The sequence below is a fragment of the Mesoplodon mirus genome (assembly GCF_964341445.2).
Source record: "Mesoplodon mirus genome assembly, chromosome: 14".
Taxonomy (NCBI): domain Eukaryota; kingdom Metazoa; phylum Chordata; class Mammalia; order Artiodactyla; family Ziphiidae; genus Mesoplodon; species Mesoplodon mirus.
This window is the reverse complement of record NC_138990.1, coordinates 47,586,536-47,593,199: the sequence shown is the minus strand read 5'-3', so window position 1 is coordinate 47,593,199 and position 6,664 is coordinate 47,586,536.

Genomic DNA, 6,664 nt, shown 5'->3' with positions numbered 1-6,664 from the left:
TTTCCACTAAAACTCCGATGATTTAAAAAGAAAAAATTTAAGCAGCAGTGATACATGGAAGCACAGGAACATATCCATTCATGGGCATTAGTGTCGAACCTTCCAACAGTTTCAATCATGAAGCTTCCCAAGTTGAAGTTTCTACTGCTAGTGGTGGATCATTGGAGTAGCAGGCCCTCCGGCGGTCCTAAGAAGCGGTACTAATGCAGTATCTATCTTTCCTTCCTCGGGCTTCACCTGAGTTTTCGCTCCTTAATCATGTGATCCTAGCATACATGGAAACACAAATTTGCTGAAATACACATAGCATAATCTGTATACCTGTCAAATACAGGATAAAACAGATTTTTTTCTCTGGGTGGCAATGAGTAAAGGAACTAAGGAACACTTGGAGTGCTGAGGTTGGCAGTGACATTTAGGACGGGAGTTCTGAACTTGGTTTTCACGGATGAAATTCATCTCCAAGCAAAGGAGTTGGGAATCTGTTAAACCTTACACATGTACATATGCAGTGATGCTTTATCAGTAAGTTTTCATCTCATTCTTTCTTTCTGCTCCCCTTCGTTCTCTTGCCCAGTTTCTTTTCTGGTGGCAGCTGTGCCAATACATCACTTTGGGAAGAAAGCATCTTTTATCACTTGTTAGGCACTAAGCATTCCCAAGCGAAAGGACAGTGTTTATCTACCTTTTCTCCTACCTTCTTAATTTCACCTACATCAAAAGTCTCACTCTGGGGCTTCCCTGGTGGCGCAGAGTCTGCCTGCCGATGCAGGGGATGTGGGTTCGTGCCCCTGTCCGGGAGAATCCCGCGTGCCGCGGAGCGGCTAGGCCCGTGAGCCATGGCCGCTGAGCCTGCGCGTCCGGAGCCTGTGCTCCACAACGGGAGAGGCCACAACAGTGAGAGGCCCGCGTACTGCAAAAAAAAAAAAAAAAAAAAAAAGTCTCACTCTGGCTGTGGGAAAGCCATTCTGTTCTAAGCCAACACTAGACCAGTGAGTGTTGATTCCTCCTATGGCAGAGCCTTGCCCTAGTCAGTAGTTCTGCACATCTCTAGAAGCACTGATACCCTGGACACCACATTTCCTTTAACTGCCAAAAATATTTTCATCAGACACACATGAAGATGAAACATCAACCAACTCATCTCTAAATACCTGTATCATTAGTTTTAGCTCATGCCCGGTGCAAAGTAAAGTCTAATTATATAACATTAGTCTAATTTGTAAACCACCTGAAGGGGTGCAAGAATCACACTTTGAAAAACACTCTCCTCAAAGGATGACAGAGGAGCTGTCGAAACTGAGAAGAACAATTTCATTTTGTATTTGTAACACCAGTAACCAGTGAAACAGGGAGCATGTTACGTGGTTAAATAGCCAACTCTTTCATTAACAAGGAAAACATCTTATCCCTTTCTCTTCTTAAAAACTACAGATCCATTACATTTTCAGGTTGTGCCTTACTACCACTGAGATTGATTTGTTGATTCTAATCATCTTTATTGGTATCAGTTTTCGTGTAAATAATAGTCCAATCTTAAAAGCTTGTATACGTGGAAAATAAACAACTCCACACTGAGATATGACGTCCTCAAGATGTTTCATTTAACTCACTGTAAGCCCATGTATTGGCACGGTATTAATCTGGACTGTTGTACACTCAATATTGCTCCAGCCATATGGCTCCAGCAATTTGTACAGATGCTGTGGACTCACATATTTATTAATTATGATGCAAAGTCCCACCTAGAACATGAACAGGCACAATTAAAAGTCTGTAGATGTTATGTTAATTAAACCATAAGCTAGTATAATTATTCTTATTCTGTGTCTATAAAGAAGCTCATCAGAAGTTCACAATCATTCCATTGGGAAATCAGCAATTTGTGAGGAATGACCAGTTTATCAATATGTGGCACCTCAAAATTATAGCAAATCAACATAGCAGGAATGAACTGTATGTTTTAGAAAGAGTAAGGTATACTTAGCAGTTGAAAGACCAGATTCTCTAGCCCGTTAGGATGTGAGTCCTGGCTCTTCATGGGTTATCAGACCTGTCTATACCTCAATGTCTCCATATATTGTACAAAATGAGGATAATAACTTCCCTTTCTCACTGCCCTCAGGAAGATTATAAATTGTGTGAAAGCACAAGCACTCCCTTGCATACCTCTTGAATTCCCACGTGATTTGGGTTGGGTGTGGGGAGAAGCTCAACAGTCAGCGTGTGTCTCTGCACACCTGCCCTCCCCACCACTCCCGTCTGGCCCTCCCGGCTCCCCTTCTGTGCCACGTTGGCTTTGCCTGTCACTGGTTTAATGACAGTAGCAAGAACCCTACCAGAACCAAGTCCTTTCAGGGCAAAAGAAGAATGTAAAGACTCTCTACCACACTTAGTGTTAAAAAATAAGCATCAAAGGAAGATATTTAACCCATTTGATGAATTCTTCTTAAAAAATTTCTGGCCTCTCCATATAGTGCTTGGTAAACACTACAGCTGTTAAGATATTATGTAACCACAGATTAACTTTAGTCCATAAAATATGAGGCTTTTATATCCAAATTCACATGGCACACCACTAAGAAATTCTAAGGGATCAGGCTATTTTGCTAGATTTTTCTCCAGTAATAGTAGGATTAAAATTCACATGAGCTTTGTAGACCTAAAACATGATGCTTATGAATTTAGACTACTCTGAATAACAGACTTCCTATGACAAGATTCATAAAATGTATGAAGTGTGTTGTCAATCTGTCTTTAGCTAATGACTTTTTAAATGGATCCCCAAAGAACATACAACTTGACTTTGCTAATTTCATTGCAGCAGATGGTTCCCTATGCTGTTGTGTGAACATACAAAACAAAACCTAGCATTCCCATAATCCTCCACAAGATGCCCTAGAATAAAAGATAATTATCAAGAACAACTGGTAAGGCTTCTATTAAGATTCTGTTTTGATTTGGTATCCTGAGTCGGTGTGTTTAAGTTTTAATGCACCACTCAAGTACAAAGCTATTTTTAGCCCTAGCTTAACAGCTTTAAAACATTTGAAAAGCTCAGTGCAACAAAAGAATATGGCATGGAGTTGGGGGGCAGGGAGGAACACGGACTCTAACCACAGCACTAGAGCGATGACTCCCCCCTCTTCGGCTGTTCAGTAAACGTAAACAAGTGTGTCACCCTTCCATGTAAAGACCGCACGACCAGGGTAGGAGAACCGCAGGTACCGGGTCTGCCTGCAGCGCCGTCCGCTGTCCATTCCTCAGATCCTTCTGCTTGACACTTGCTCCAGCGGTTGCCCGACTCCGTTCATCTGCTAAGGCCTACTGACTCCTTGAAAGCAATTGCTCACAATTAGTTATCCCGCCGTCACTAAAAGGCTCGTTGGGTAGGTGCTTTTCAGCCGATGTTAGCTGAAAGGTAGTCTTACTAAATGAACTCACTAAGCCTTAGCAACTAGTATATTAACGCTCCCTAGAGCGTTTACATCTTGAGAGGTTATTTGCCAGTATAGATGACTATCAAACTGTTAAAACCTCAGATGGTTATAATATTTTGCATGGTTTAGCACTCATCAAGTATTTGAGAAACAGCAGGCAGACTGAGCAGGAGTTATGGGCATAGGTATTAGCAATTACCTACCTACATGACCCGAGCAAGTTAAACTCTCACTTTCTCATTTAAAAACATGGGCAGTTTGGTCTCAGAGGCCCCCTTCCTTTGATTCTGAAGTCTATGATTCTGTAAGACTTCACCTCTGTGTAAGGTAAATCCCAACATCTGGCCCACAGTTGGTAGGACATGACTGGTGCGTGTGTGTGTGTGTGAGAGACCCTTAATTCATTCAGAGCTAAAGCCAATTAATTCAGTGCACAATCCCAGTGAGCCAAATTATATTTAATCTTTACACAAAAGCAGCCCAGAAGGAAGTTCAGCATCAGTTCTCTGTTTATTGTTCTATTCAAAGATCTCTTTAACAAATCACAAAATCATTAACATAGCAAAATGAAGTTGCTATCCAGGGTGGTTTCCTGGAAGAAGCAAAGCTGACACAGGACTATGAGAATCATGTCTGTTTAATGACCTTCACGGTCACCATGGCACCACTTACTTCTCTTTTATTACATTTGCTACAGTGGCAACCTTATTAGCAAAGTAAAATCATGCAACTTATCACTTGAAGCTTATCTTTTACCACACCTAATACTCTATGACAGATCTGATGCACTTGCTGTCAGTGCTCATTCCCAGAGTAACAAAGCCCAGGATAAGCCACACGTTCAAGACCAGGCAGTGTCTGTGGAGTCAGGCATCTCTGAACAAGCATCATGGAACCATTATGATGAGGAATTCACTAATAACAGGAGTCTTCTCTCCCAGTCACCACTGGATTGGAGAGAATCCCTCTTTTCGGGTTTGTGGAGACACCCACTGCCACTGGAGGGCAATTTTTGGAAACCTGTTCCGAATTGTATAGTGTTAGAGTGGATCTAGTAGTAGGGAATCCCCAAAAGATAGCCAACTCAAATGCCCCACCAAAAGACCAAAAGAGAAGATTGTGACAACTGCAGGCAACTGTCTACATTTTAGTGCATCTAACAGTTGAGGGGAGAAAAACCAGTTTAAATATTTTTGCATTGTTTCAAAATAATATTTACGTAGTAGTTCACAGTTCTCAGTAAGAAGTAAAGTAAGATTAAAGACAAATTCTTTTTCCTCATGTATGTACCAGTTAGCAGCCGGTGATGTTTTATAAAAGAAACTAAAGCAGAACATGACACTGAATTTTCCTCTGTCACACCCCAAGGAGTGTGAAGTGAGACCTCAAGAAATCTCATGCTATTTCTTACTTTCCTAAGCCCTAGTCCCTTCAAGAAAGAGAAAAGATCGCTTGAGAAAAATCACAACATTTTTAACTGATACATATAATCTACTGGAATTCTTATTAGAAATCCATTTTTTACTGGCAGGTTCAATAAAGGAGATTGAAAAATTTCACTTTAATCCTCTTCTCTCTTGTGTATAATACAAAATCCACTTTCCTCTGTCATCAATTGGGACTTTTATGACTATTAAAATTCATTTTAAAATCCATTTTAGGATGCTTTTCCCAAAGATATTGCATAGTTAACACCTATCCTTCATAACAAGAACTGTCAGGGACAGCCAAAGTCATCAACACTGCTGACTGAGATTTAAGCTGAATCTCGGAAGTCGTATTAGAGAAAGAATAAAAAGAATGGCTTGAAGCTGTGCACGTAATTTTAACATGATTCATTTCCATGTCAGTCTGATTTGATTTGTTATGTGAAAAACAGTCCAGTCTTCAAGAAGGTAAGGGTACTTTGAGTAACACCGCTATCAGGCTGGAGTTGAAAGAACTTAACCTCTATGAGATCAACACAGGTCAAGGAGAACAAAGCATCTGGATATTTAAACTTCCTAAACTTTAGGAATGCTTAAAATTCAAATTCAGTTCAGCACAAGTAGCTTCCTGATACTCCCTATTTCATTTCATTTATCCAATTCAAACAACTCTGACTAAACATCCAATCCTAAGACCAGTTCCTCCGAGGACAAAGAGGCATACAAGGTGTGCCTGAGTGTAAGGACCTGCGTCTCTACAGGAGCAACAGACTTGACATCTGCGTTCATTTAGGGTTTTAGAGCTGAAATTAAAACCAGATTTATGATCATTTGTCAAATGACAGCAGTGATCACTAGGGACAGGTTATGTTTTAAGCTAATAGTCTCAATTTAAACACCTAGAGCACCTTTACTAACATGACTCAGAACTTACTGCCCTGCTGCAGCACCACGACCACACTTCCCTATCTGAACTGAAAAATGATGAGACCTGCGGCTGCTTTATCGTGAAAATTCTATTCGTTATAAGATATTCCAAAGGGACGAGAGGAAAAAGGTTCCCACACCGCTTGCTGCCTTTCTCGTCAAGGGAAAAGGCTACAAGCAGAAAAGAAGTTTCATTTCTACCACGCATAATGAAAATATATTCTTGTCAGTAACATGTGCCCATCTACTCGAAGTCCTCCCCATAAACTTCTTTGTCCCTTCTTTAAAAAGGAGCATTGGCAAAAATTTTGCTAGAAAAAATTCGTTTTGCCTGTGCAAAGGCATCATATTCTGCTGGTAAGAAAATCTTAACACGACCTACTTAACTTGTTCAGCCCACACACAAGCTCCACTAAGAATGTCTGTTGTATATTCAAGCAGCTTATGTGACATTGTTTGTAAATAAGGGCCTATGTACCAAGGGATATTACTAGACAATTACTTAAAATATATGTGATGTGAGTTTTGTATTAACTACTGTGTTTGTATTACAAATAAGTGTAGTGAAGCAAAGGGCATGAAGAAAAATAAAAAATTCTCCTACTTGCTTGCCATGTGGTGATACATATTATATGTCTCTGAGTCAATCATTTAGATAACAAATATCCAGTGAACAGTTAAAATTACTACATCTATTTCTTAACCAAGAATGATTCCTAACACATTAGGTCTCTAGCCTCAGTCAACGTGGCTTAAATAATATTATCACATAGCCTAAATAGGCAGGTCCAAAATAAAACTCTGAAACAAAAATGCTTGGCACCGGAAACCAATGCTGTGCACACCTGGCTGAGATCCAGTTCATCCTCT